This window comes from Plecotus auritus (genome assembly GCF_963455305.1).
Source record: "Plecotus auritus genome assembly, chromosome: 7".
NCBI classification, from domain to species: Eukaryota; Metazoa; Chordata; class Mammalia; order Chiroptera; family Vespertilionidae; genus Plecotus; species Plecotus auritus.
In genome coordinates this window covers 154,060,543-154,075,254 of record NC_137774.1, presented here as the reverse complement: position 1 = coordinate 154,075,254, position 14,712 = coordinate 154,060,543, and positions in this window count along the sequence as shown.

Genomic DNA, 14,712 nt, shown 5'->3' with positions numbered 1-14,712 from the left:
CCACTAGGAAGGAAAAGAAAAACTATGGATCTGGAAAAGCATATGTGGAGAAAAAGAATACCTACATGGGTTCAGAACTAGCGAGTAAGAGAGCTCCTAATGGGGGATAGACTGAAAAGGCAGCCTGAGGTCGGAATGCAAATGTTTAGAAAGTCTCAGTGGTTTAGAATTCACTCTGTAGGAAATGGCCAGTATATGATGGATTTTATTTATTTATTTATTTATTTATTTATTTATTTATTTATTTATTTATTTTAGAGAAGAAGGGAGAGGGAGAGAGAGATAGAATCATCAATGATGAGAGAGAATAATTGATTGGTTGTCTCCTGCACACCCCACACTGGGAAGTGAGCCTGCAACCCAGGCATATGCCTTGACTGAGAATATCACCATGGCCTTCATAGGTCAACACTCAACAGTGGAGTCATGCCGACCTGATTATAATGGATTTTAAATAGAGGAGTAGCATGGATAGAAATAAGAATTGTCTTTAGGCTTAAAAGAAGGGAGGGAAAAGATGCAATGAGATCACATAATCATCTCCTTGATTATTTAGTAATGGGATAAAGAGAGGAGGGTACCATGAGACTATTTCAGAATAGTTGTTTTGAACTGGTCATTTAATTTGATTCAAAATTATGAAATAAATCCCACAAGGGACATCATAAATATTATTCTATCCCTCTGACTGTGAGGTCATGTCAAAATGAATCATGATTAAGAAGGGAGCCTAATATATAGTGATGAAAGATGATTTGGCTTTGGGTGGTGGGCACACGGTATCATAGAAATGTACATTTGAAACCTATGTGATCCTATTAAAAATGTCAATCCAATAAATTTAATTAAAAAGATAAAATAATGAAAATGTCATTAAACCACTAACCTAGGAATGCCTGACTGCCAAAATCTTGTTTTTCTCCAACATTCCTTCCTAGTAGACCCCAGGAACATATACCAAGACAGCAAGAGCCAAGCTCCTGAAATACCTTAAAAGGTATCTGAAGATTCATACGTTACAAAGTACCCTTCAGTATAACATGATAATAGGTGTGTGGGGGGAAATTAGGGGTACATTGGACTCTACCTCTGTGAAAGACCCAAAACTTGATCATCATCTCTGCATTGTTAGTCATAATACTAATATATATATATACACATATATATATATATGTATATATATATTTAAATATTCACAAATAATTAGTCATAATACTAATATATATATACATATGTGTATATATATATATTTAAATATTCAAAAATAAAATATTTGAAATTTTAATAGATATTAGTTCCCATAAATATGTCCATTAGTCTACTTCACTGTAGCCACCTCTAAAAGAGGGATAAGGTGATACTTTAGAAAGAGTAATAAAAATAAATAAGTGACTAGCTGGAGTTATAACTCCCAAAAGGAAAAACAGAGTTTTTATTTGTTTTAGAAAATTCCATGTACATGGCTCTTTAATAAGTGCTTTTAATGATGTTAGATTGTAAAAGTGGCACATGCCCATTAGGAAGGTTATTTCTTATTTGTGATTTTGAGTGTTTAGGTCATAGTTATTTAATCAATTACACAGTCAGCTCATGAACTATGCCATGAGTATGAGGTGAGCATTTCATCTATGAATGATTTTTCATGCATCTATTAGAATAGTAATTGCACATGCGATTTCAATTTTCTAAGTACTCTAATTTACGTAGACTGCAGTATATCACTCTATAAGAACGTAAAGCAAAGTTAATGTCTTATGTTTAGACATTATAAACTTGCTACATTCTCACATATTCTAATAATTTTATTATCTTTTCTTTTGTGTTTCCTATTTCATACTTAGCTTGGGAGGTTAAAAAATTAATGTACCAAACTAAGGGAAAGTATCACTCCTATTTCCAAAACTACATAGAAATATGGTTGAACAGTTTATGTGATCAATAAAATACACTGGAGATCAGATGTTAGAATATTATTTCTAAAATTAGAATGAATTCTCTAAATGTTAGAAAGAACTTAAACTTTCCTTTTGATAACATGGTTTTAAAAGTCTGTTGTTTCACTCTTTAATTACTGGGCACAGTTTAATCAAAGACTATTTTGTCTCTGTGTGTATTTGCATGTGTGTGTGTATTCTTTAGGGATCTGATGGCACATTAGCTGTTATTTAATATTTTTGTCCCCTGTGTAAGCAGAATTATGCCATAACTGATACTATATCTGACACTGAAGCTATTTGTCATTTTAAAATTTAATTATAAAATAGAAGGTACATGTGAAGACAGAAGCTAAATATGTTTATATAAATTGAAAAAACTCAACAAGCTTATTTCAGAAAATTGATTTTGTTATATCTCATGAAATTCATATAGAAACAAACAAAAACAAATAAGCAAATTCATCAGCAATATTTTCAAATGAGAAAGATGAATCTTATTTGAAAAGTGATTCAAATATTAAGCAAGTTAAAGACAGTAAACTATAGGTGGGTCAAAGAAAATAATAGAATTGTTAACATGTATTGAAAAGGAAGAATATTATAGGAAAATCTTGAAGAAGAAGACTATTTCCAAAGTCTGATAAACAAATTAAAAGACTTTAGTGACAGAGCATGCCTTGCTGTTTAAGAAGCAGCAAGATGGCCAGTTTGTCTGGAGCAGATAACCCAGTGGGAAAGGTGAAGAGATGAGCAGCTAGATTGTGCAGGATGCAGTAGTCAATGGAAGGGACTTTAGCTTTCATTTCAAGTGGCCTGGGAGGTGGGGAAGCTGTCTTAAGGAGAGCAACATGATCTAATTGGCATTTCAAAAGATGCACTCTATTTGTTGTGTGAAAAAATAGATTCTAATGAACCACAAGTGGAAACCTGGAGACCAATTAGGAGGGTATTGCTCACTTCTCCATGAGAGACGTTTTGGTTGGACTAAGGTGGTAGTATATGAGATGTGGAAAATAGTTGAATTTAAGATCTTGTGAAATTTTATCTAAAAATATTTATTACTAGAGGCCCGGTACACGAAATTCGTGCATGGGGGTTGGGGGTGTCCCTCAGCCCAGCCTGCACCCTCTCTAATCTGGGACCACTCGAGGGATGTCTGACTGCCAGTAGGATCAGGCCTAAATGAGCAGTCGGACATCCCTCTCACAATCCAGGACTGCTGGCTCCCAATTGCTTGCCTGCCTTCCAGATTGCCCCTAACTGCTTCTGCCTGCCAGCCTGATCACCCCTAACCAGTCCCCTGCTAGCCTGATTGATGCCTAACTGCTCCCCTGCCAGCTGTTTGCCCCTAACTGCCCTCCTCTGCAGGCCTGGTCACCCCTAACTGCCCTCCCCTTCAGGCCTGGTCACCCCTAACTGCCCTCCCCTGCAGGCCTGGTCCCTCCTAACTGCTCTTCCTTGCAGGCCTGGGTCTCCCCACAACTCCCCTTCCCTGCAGGCCCGGTTGCCCCCAACTTCCCTCCTCTGCCGGCCTGGTCACCCACAACTGCCCTCCCTTGCAGACCTGGTCCCTCCCAACTGCCCTCTCCTGCTGGCCATCTTGTGGTAGCCATCTTGTGTCCACATGGGGGCAGTCATCTCTGACCACATGGAGGCAGCCATCTTGTGTGTTGGAGTGATGGTCAATTTGCATATTATTCTTTTATTATATAGGAATAGATGGGATAGAGGCCTGGTGCATGGGTGGGGCCAGCTGGTTTGCCCTGAAGGCTGTCCCGGTTCAGGGTGGGGGGTCCCTTGGGGCATGGGGCAGCCTGGGCAAAGGGCCTGTGGTGGTTTGTAGGCTAGCCACGCCCCCTGGTGACCCAAGGGGAGGCCCTGGGATCTGGGATTTATTTATCTTCTATAATTGAAACTTTGTAGACTTGAGCAGAGCCAAGCCTCCTGCTTGCTCCATGGCCACAGCCATTTTTGTTGGGATTTATTTATCTTCCATAATTGAAACTTTGTAGCCTTAAGCAGAGGCCAAGGCAGGCCAGGACTGCCTAAGCTTGGCTTCCTCCATCTCCAGGGGCAACTCAAGCCTCCTGCTCTCTCCAGCTCCATGGCTGCCACCATTTTTGTTGGGATTTATTTATTTTCTATAATTGAAACTTTGTAGCTTTGAGTGGAGGCCTGGGCCTGCCAGGGTGTGCGGAAAGCTTGGCTTCCTTCATTGCCTGGGAAACCCAAGTCTCCTGCTCGCTCCGTGGCTGTAGCCATCTAGGTTGGGTTAATTTGCATACTCTCTCCTGATTGGCTGATGGGCGTGGCTTGTGTGTGTAGAGGAGGTATGGTCAATTTGCATATTACTCTTTTATTAGATAGGATTAAACTATGCTAAAATGTGAGAAAAAAAGACAAGAACAACTCTGAGCTTTGAGTTGTGGGCAGCTTGAAAAATAGCAGTTTCACTTACTGAGTTAGAAAATGCTGGGAAAGCATTGAGGTTAAGTTCAGGGCAGCTGTTAATCCAAGACAGTCTGGTGTATGATTCTGGAGTTCAGAGAGGAGATTTTCATAGTAGGGATATAAACATATTTGGGATAGACTGAGTGCATATTGCAGTAAAGAGCTTAAATGGAGAAAAGAGAAAAGAGGTGAGAATTCAGTTCTGGGAGATGCAAAATTTAACAGGTTCAGGGAGAGGGGGTCTTAAAGACAGAAGGCCTTAACAAGGAAGGATGAGAATAAACTCTGAGTGGGGATATAAGAAAAATTAGGAGTGTTTAGTATCCCAGAGAATGAAGCCTTTCTATCTTCATTTCATTCTTATAACTACTCTGGATGAAAGAATAGATAGCTATCTTAACTATTGGAAAAACACCCGAGCTTCAGAAACATAATTGATAGGTTCATTATTATAAAGTTAGTAAATAATAACAATGTGCCTAGGACAATATGTCTTCTGAAGCCTACACATAAGACCTCAACTGAATAGAACAATATCTTGAAATAAAATTTAAAATCCTAAAAGAGTAGTTTTTTAATAGAGAAAATTATGTTAACTACCAGCAGTCCTTCAGTAAAAGTGTAAATTTATAGCCTTTGAGCAAAGTACTTAAATTTTATTGATGATAGATGCCTTTCCCAGAAGGGAGAATGAAGCCTACAGCTCATCTTTCTTTTTATCCCAGGGTCAATATGTCTGAAATATTCCAATATAAAAAGTGGTTGCCTATAATACACACTAGTATAATTAATATATTAGACAAAAACAAGGTTACTTATTTTATAAATCAAATTCCACAGAGTCCTAGAAGATAAAGCTAGTAATGTTAAACATTTTTAAAAGTATGTGTAAGTCAACAGAGTTCCAAAGAGCTATCCATATTTGATGGAAATCAAAGGAATATAGTTTAGCTACCAAAGAAAAGAAAATAAGACAAAAAAAGTAGAAAATTCTAAGTAACATGTTTCTTTACCATAATTACTTTATTCTAAAATATCAATTTGGGGTGGAAAATAATTGAGTTTACTTTTATTATGGCTTTGAATACTATCATTATAAATATACTAGAGGCCTGGTGCACAAATTTGTGCATGGGTGGAGTTCCTCCACCTATCCGCAATCTGGGCCAATAGGGACCAGTGGCCAGGGAAAGACCTCAGCAGGGACCACGGGAGGGCTCCAGGGCATGTCCGGCCCCATCTCACCCAGTCCTGATAGGCCAGATCCCAGTAATAAGCTTTCCTACCAGTTAGAGCATCTGCCCCCTGGTGGTCAGCGCGCATCATAGCTACTGGTCGAGTGGTCAACCATTCCGTACCCTCAGACACATAGTATATTAGGCTTTTATATATATAGATTGTTATACCAATGTGTACTTTTACTTTTAAAATATAACTTTGATAACACTTTTATAACTAATGAATGTAACATGTACTAACACCATAATTTAAATAAAAGTTTATGTTCCTGATTTCATTTATCTCAGATTGTCTTCATTTTTATCACATTTTAAGCACATTTTAATACAAGTGCTTATTTCTGCATTTTAATCTTTCTATAGATTGCTTCAATACTTAAGCAAATATGACTTATATAGTGGTGGACAAAGTAGGTTTATAGTTGTGAGTATGCAAAACCATTTATTCTTGGATTATTTATTAATTATTGTATGATTTGCCATACAAACAACTGTTAACCAACTTTTGCCCACCCTCATATACTAGTATTTCTTAGCCAACAAATTAGTTATTTCAACAGTTGTATAATGGGGTTCATTTTTGTATGTGTGCATTGAATGGCATATGAAAAACCCAAGTTCAGTGTATATCTTGATTTGTTTCTTCTTCTAAGATGTCTCAAATTGTTCTTTGTCTTAGAAAGTCAAAATATTAGCTCTATGTATCTAAGCATTTTTAGGTCTTAATTATTCTTGCTGGAAAGTGCTCTTTCCATTCTAATTTTTTTCCTCATTAGAAGTAAATATTTCTAACAACATAGGTTTTATTTTTTTTATTTTTTTATTTTTTTTAAATATATTTTTATTGATTTTTTACAGAGAGGAATATAGAGGGATAGAGAGTTAGAAACATCGATGAGAGAGAGACATCGATCAGCTGCCTCTTGCACACCCCCTACTGGGGATGTGCCCGCAACCCAGGTACATGCCCTTGACCGGAATCGAACCTGGGACCCTTCAGTCCGCAGGCCGACGCTCTATCCACTGAGCCAAACCGGTTAGGGCTAACAACATAGGTTTTAATTCTTTTTGTTTCCTAATACATTACTTCTATAACTCATAAGTACTATGAATGCTTATAGTATATTGATATTTTCTGTCTTTGCTGGCTCTCATTTAAAATTTGTTATTTTATCTTTAATTTTTATTGAGATGTCTTGGATACAACCTCTGGCATTTTGTTCTAAGTATATATGTCAGAGTAAATTAGGATATAGAACACCCCTCTAAAATAATTTAACTAGATATAAAATGTCAATTTGGTCAACACTTGACATAATGTACCTTAGGGATCAATCAATAACTGTTATAAGCTTCAAATATAATGATCATTGAGAAAACACACATACACACACAAAAAAAACAACAAAACAAAACAAACAAAAAACACAGGAATTTCTGGTGAGAGTTGTATTAGTTTTCAAGAATAACTGATTTTTTCATATACATGTTAAATGACTAAGTCAACTATGAATTTCTACCAATATCCCCAATTTGGAAAGAAGAAAGTGATTGCACTTCTCTTTTGTTGTCTTTGTGTAAATTATGTGTGTGTGCTGGTATATATCTGTACATGTGAGAATACAGGTCCATGTAATACAGTGAAAATTGGAACCATAGACTGCAGATCACTAAGTTGAATGAAGGGAGCAATTTTATAACATGGGCAAATTTCTCACAAATATAACATAATAAAGTGGATTAAAATAGGATGTACAATATGTAATCAGTTTTTTTTTATTCCCTTTACCTTTATGCATTAATTGGTTCTTTTAGGGTCAATATTTTTGGCTGGTTGCATTACCTTCATTATTCAATTTGTTCTGGTAGCTCTAAATACCTCCTAATTTTGATTATCTTTTCATATTTAGGCCTAAAGGATCAATTTTATTAATGCAAATTGAGAGTCCCCTCCTTTGCAATAACTGACCTCTACACTAGAAGAGTGGAAAGGAGTTTCAACTTGAACATTTTCTCATAACATTCAAAGATAACTGCCCATACATTATCAGTTGGCAGAACAAGAAAAACTATACCCGTTGCACAACCCTCTATTACAGAAACCAACCTTGTACTACTTAGGTTGATCAGATTTCCACTGAAGGCATGCATTTTACAGATTCAACAACTATTGCTTTATGTAAGGAGATACGTAATTGATAAGGCTAAACCTAAAAACATACATGCAGAAAGTTCTTCATTTTAGTCTAAAATGTCCCTTAATTTCCTCTTCACATTGTTTATTAGTAGTATGTAGAAATATGATTTTATATTGATTCTGTACCATGGAATTCTCCTCTAAATTTTTATCAATTCTTAATTATATTGCAAATTCATTTGAATTTTTTACATTAACAACCATTCAATTTGCAAATATAGGATTACTTCTTAGTTTTTAAAACAGACCATTTTTATTTATTAATTTCTATTTTTTAATTTCTTTCCTTAGTTGCATTTGCTCAAACTTCTGGGATAATGTAGAATATAAATGGTAAGAGTCTTAAAAGGATATCATTCAGGTTATTACCATTAAGTTATATGTAAATTGTAGGGTTTTGATAGGTTATTCTTATTAGGTTGAAAAATTTGATTTTTAGTTTTCATATGGTAAGAATGTTTATAATTAATCAGTGTGGAATTTGTCAATGACTTCTCTGGAAATATCATTTTTTTATTTTATTCATAGGACAAATTATTATTAGTTGATTTTCAGATGTTAATTTGTATTCCTGGGATAAATCCTGTTTGGCTATGTAGTTTAACTTTTTATATGTTGCTGAATGTTTTTTTCTTATTATTTTGAGTATACTTGTGTCCATACTCATGAGAGATATAATCAATAATTTATATAATACCTTTTTCTAGCTTTTGTATCAAAATAATACTGGCTTAAAGGAATGAATTGGAAACCATCTATTTTCTGAAAGAATTTGTGATGGATTGGTATCACATCTATGTGTTTTTGCTATAACTAAGCAAAAAAATCCCTCTGGGCCCAGTCTCTATACATATTTTTAAACTTCTAATCAGTCATCAAAATGTTATTTACAAAACCCTTCTAATTCTGTAACATCAGTAGTGATGCTGCATCTTTAATTCCTGCTTTTGGCATTTGTTTACTAGTAGTCTCTCTTATTTTCTCAGCAGATGATTTGTCAGATTTATCACTGTCATGATATAAATATAACTAAATATACAGCATTATATACATTTTTATATATTTGTATATAGATTGGATGGTGGAGCACAAGGAGAAGACCATCTTAATATTGCTGATAGTTTATAGACAATGGGTAAAACTTAATGGGATGGGTAGATAGCATAAGAACAGTTAAAGACCAAAAAAGAGATTTCTGAAGTACATTGAGAAAACATACATGACTGTAGCACATTTGTTTATCTAAAACTAAGCTAATTTTCCCTTAAAGTTTGTTCCCACTGATGGTGGGGAGAAATAAAGTTAATTTATTATCATCAAACTAAAATAACACTGTATATTTATGAATATATATTACCATTTTAATCAATTTAAAATCTAATCAATCTCTATAAAAGACTGTTCATCTCTTCCATATGGTCTTCATGCCCTTTTTTATTCCAAGGATACAAGAATAAAATTACATATTCTCATAGCACTGGTCCTGGGTTCCTCTTGGATATATTAGTACAGAAGGCTAAAAATACTGACAAACATTCTTAGCAAATTTTTGGCAAAATGTAAACAATAGTTGTGTCATCATGCAATGTAAAATTGAAGTTTATGTACCTGTTCACTATTAAATTTAAAAGCTATTTGGTAAACACACACACTCCATGAACAATTATTTTCAGGAATTAATGGTAAAATGTTTAAATTATGGTGATAGTCAATGTAGAATTTGAAAGGAAGATTTATATTATTCCACAAAGTGTTTTGAATATTTGACATTTCCCCCCATAATCCATTGTCTTTCTACTGCAGTTTTACAAGTAATTAAATGTTTAATATGATTCACAGCTGATTGGAGCTATCTTTATTATACTTTCCCCTCATGTACTAAGATTCTGGAGTCAGAAACACAAGGATAAAGTGGCGTCTAATACTAGTATTCTGTGATTTTTATACAGCCTAAGTCTTAAAAATTCAGTGCTCCCAGACTGAGAAAAAAATCATTGGTGGTGGGTTGCTTTAGTAAGAGTGGTTTCCAGGGAGTGTTGGAGAAAAGGAAGAAGGTCTAATGAATTAGGCATTGAAGGTTGATGTAAAGAATCAGCAAGGGAGAAACCAAGATGGCAGCATAAGTAAACACCTAAACTGCTGCCTCACACAACAATTTCAAAACTACAACTAAAAGACAAAACAGACATCATCCAAAACCACAGGAAGGCTGGCTGAGTGGAATTTCTACAACTGGAAGGAAAGAGAAAAGCACACTGAGACTCACAGGAGCTGCAGGAGGCAGAGGTACTGAGACGTGCGTGCGGAGAGGACTGACAACTGAGTGTGCGGCTGGCTTTTTCAAGCAGGAGGGAGACAAAAGCTCCCGACTACACTGCACTCCAGTTCCGGAAGAGACTCTGGGGACCCAGACTCATACGGGGTGAAACTGGACTGTCAGGAAAGAGAAAAGCACACTGAGACTCAGAGGAACTATGGAAGTAAAGGCAGAGGTACCAAGGCGCGCGCGCGAGTGGAGAGGGCAGGCAACTGAGTATGTGGCTGGCTTTCTCAAGCGGGAGGGAGACAAAAGCTCCCGACTGCACTGAACTCCAGTTCCAGTCAATACTCTGGGGACCCAGACTCATTCAGGGAGAAACTGGACTGTCTGGCAGTGGGCGGAACTCGAGGGCAGCTTTCTCTCAAAGGTGCTTGCAGTGATTACCATGGGACACTGAGACACAGGGGCCTATTAGGGCAGGGCTGACAGGAAACCAATGCTGTCTGCTCCGCCCTGAGACTCTGCCCCACCCAAGCTGAGCACAGAGGCTCTTGCAGGTCTTGTCTCATAAGGGGGTCTCCAGCACAGAAGTTCTCCCAGTGTAGACACAGCTGATCCTCACAGCCAATTGGCCTGGAGGTCAATTCCTCCCAGTGATACCAACAATAATCAAGGCTTAACTACAACAAAACTGTGCACACAGCCCACAAAGAGGTGCACCAAGAGTGTCCACCTCAGGTAACTGGGGAGGCTGAGCCACTGGGCCCTATAGGACACCTACCACACAAAGCCACTATCAACTCAGGGAAGGAACCAAAATGCGGAGACAAAGAAACAGATCACAAATGAAAGGAATGGAGGAAAGCAAATGACTGGATATAGAGTTTAAAACCACGGTTATAAGGTTTTTCAAGAATTTTCTAGAAAAGGCCAATAAATTTAGCAAGACCCTCGAGGATATGAAAAAGGACCAACTAGAAATTAAACATACATGACTGAAATAAAAAATATTATACAGCAGACTAGAGGATCGTAAGAATCAAGTCAAAGATTTGAAATAGAAAGAAGCAAAAAACACCCAACTGGAAAAGCAAAAAGCAAAAAGAATCAAAAAATATGAAGATAGTGTAAGGAGCCTCTGGGACATCTTCAAGCGTATACCAACATCAGAATTATGGGGGTGCCAGAAGAAGAGAGAGAGCAAGATACTGAAAACCTATTTGAAGAAATAATGACAGAAAACTTCCCCCACCTGGTGAAAGAAATAGACTTACAAGTCCAGGAAGCGCACAGAACCCCAAACAAAAGGAATACAAAAAGGACCACACCAAGATACATCATAATTAAAATGCCAAGAGCAAAAGACAAAGAGAGAATATTAAAAGCAGCAAGAGAAAAACAGTTAGTTACCTACAAGGGAGCACCCATACGATTGTCAGCTGATTTCTCTACAGAAACTATGCAGGCCAGATGGGAGTAGCAAGAAATATTCAAAGTAATGAATAGCAAGAACCTACAATCAAGATTACTCTACCCAGCAAAACTATCATTCAGAATTGAAGGGCAGATAAAGAGCTTCACAGATAAGAAAAAGCTAACGGAGTTCATCACCACCAAACCAGTATTATATGAAATGCTGAAAGGTGCTCTTTAAGAAGAGGAAGAAGAAGAAAAAGGTAAAGATAAAAATTATGAACAACAAATACATATCTATCAACAAGTGAATCTAAAAATCAAGTGAATAAAAAATTTGATGAACAGAATAAACTGGTGAATATAATAGAATCAGGGGCATAGAAAGTGAGTGGATTGACAATTGTCCTGGGGAAAGGGGTGTGGGGGGTGCGGGAAGAGACTGGACAAAAATTGTACACCTATGGATGAGGACGGGGGCGGTGGTAAGGGCAGAGGGTAGGGTGGGAACCAGGTGGAGGGGAGCTATGGGGGGAAAAAGAGGAACAATTGTAATAATCTGAACAATAAAGATTTATTAAATTTAAAAAAAAAGAGTCAGCAAGGCTGGAGGGTAGTTGGAAGGGAAGCACAGGGACAGGGAAGTAGCTAAAAAGTGTAATTTCTTTTCCCTTGAAGTAAATGGGCAGTTTGCTTATGACAGAAAAGACTTGAACATATTTGTATAATGAATAAATGAAATCATACATACAATGAAGGTGGGATAAAGAAATGTGAAAAGTAAACTGGTAGAAAAATGTCCTAATTGTTTCTAGTCATTTTCACAAATATAATCAAATGATTATATATATAACTGTGTTATGGGAAGGCCATATCTACCATATCTAGCCTGAAAGTTTTATATTTTCATTGTCTAACACAGTAGCATTAAATGAGTACTTGAAGAAATTTGTATAAGTTCTGTAAAGAAATACAAGGAAAAGGCTAAGAACCATAAAACGAATAGATATTAATCCTAGATAGGTAAGATTACCCTTCTTCCCCTAAAATTCAAGACCAGGATGGGAGAGTGCAAACAATTAGGGATTGTAATTGCTCTACATACCTATTGGGTATTTCAAAGCTGACTGCACTATTTTTACCGTAATTTAGAATATAAGAACTCTATTAAGGAAAATCGAGAAGTTGCAAAGGTGATATAATTTAATATGTAATGTAGTTTTTTAGAGCAGGTATAAATAAGCATTGTGAAATTGAGTATAGCAAGAATAATATGTGCCATTCATATCAGATTGTGCCAATATTAAGGTATTAATGCATTCCTCTGTGCTTTCACAGCTCATATTCATTTATTGATGATTCCTACCTGTTACAATGAATTCTAAATATCTACTCAATTCCAGAATAGATTGGATGTTTCTTGAAAGCAGAGACCATTTTCTAGTCTTCTTTATTGATTAAACCCTAGTATAGCCATGAGCACACACATAGGAAATGCCCACACATAAACATTTTAAATTACTAAACCAAATAGGAGGAAATGCACACAACATTTTGAAATTTGATATAAACTATATAGTATTCAAATGACCTCAAACATCTGAGGTAATTAGTTATTTGTTTCAGCTTGAACAACACTGGAATGCATGAGTTCATGAGGAAATTAATATGTATTAACCATTGACATCTTTGAAGCATAGGTAAACATCTTAAACTGAGGATGGATCACGAGACTTCTCGCTTCATATCACACAGTGTTTTACAAAGTATACTTTAAAAAGATATTAGTTTGGAAGAACATGTAATAGATAACTTCAAAATGGAATGGGTATTTAATTTTAAAGTGTGCCTTTAACATTTATGTTAAACATTTTTTGTATTCATTAATAGAAACTTATCTGGCCATTGGGTAAAGCTAGCTATAAAACTACTGGTCTGCAATGTGTTAATAATATATAATATATGTGAGATATGCTGATGTTGCAACCTATTAAATAATAATTATAGATTATACTTGTGCAATTTTAGCAAGATTTAAATGTGACTTTGAAGTTGCCTTTCATCACATGCTAATAGGAAAAATTAAATAAAAATACAGTTATAGAAGGAATGCCCAAATCAGGTGATGATAAGTATAACTAGTACTTACTAAGTCTTTAGTGTATTAAAGTCATTATGCTAATCCTATCATATGTCTCCCTTCATGTAATTCTCTCCAGACCTTATGAATTGGGTCCAGGTATGCTCCACATGTCTCCTCATACTCCTAGGAGCAGCATCCACCCAAAACATTTCCTTAGCATCATGAATCACAAAAGCACAGGAGAGTAAGTAAACCCGCAGGAATATTTAAAAGCTCTGCATTCATCATGCCTGCTGATACTTCATTGGCTGAATCTAACTACGTGGTGAAGCCCAAATGGTGGGCTTTACACTATTCACAGAAGTATGCAGGGCCCAAAGGAATGTTTTTGTGATGGGGAAGAAGAGTAACTATTCACTGGATAATAATCTGACCTATTACACTTTGGAATAAAGAAAATTCAGTTTTAGATAATATTGAACCAGGGTAAAATGCTTTAAAAATGTGGCTAAAGAAAATGAAATTTATTTCATAATAAAGTTATTTTCAATTATAGCATGGGTCCCTGCAGGAAATAGATGGTGCATACACATTTACACATTTTGAAATTTGGGGAGAGTTAATAGAGGGAGAGTTGAAGAGAGATAGTCAGGGTATAAAAAGTAAAAATGATAACACGGGGGTTTGGAGTTAGCAAAAGTGGGGCTCTGTTAATACTGCTAGCTCCTGAGAAGCACATGGGGGAGCCATGACTGGAACACACTGATAAACTGCATCAGAACGACTGGCTGACAGAAGCGATGTTGGATCTGGGCAGTAATTGACCTGTAACTGTAACCCCACAGGCAGTGAGTCAAGGAGATAAATATCCAGACTTACCCATTGTCATTTCCTCCTATAGCTGTCTGCTGCTCCACTTTGGTTAAATCTAGAAAAAAAAAAAAAAAAAAGCCAAGAGGAGTAACAGTCAACCTCACTGATGAATGTAGAGTGGGGAAGTCAGGGGCACTCAGGATAAGAATATATCCTGGCCAAAACCGGTTTGGCTCAGTGGATAGAGCATCGGCCTGTGGACTGAAAGGTCCCGGGTTCGATTCTGGTCAAGGGCATGTACCTTGGTTGTGGGCACATCT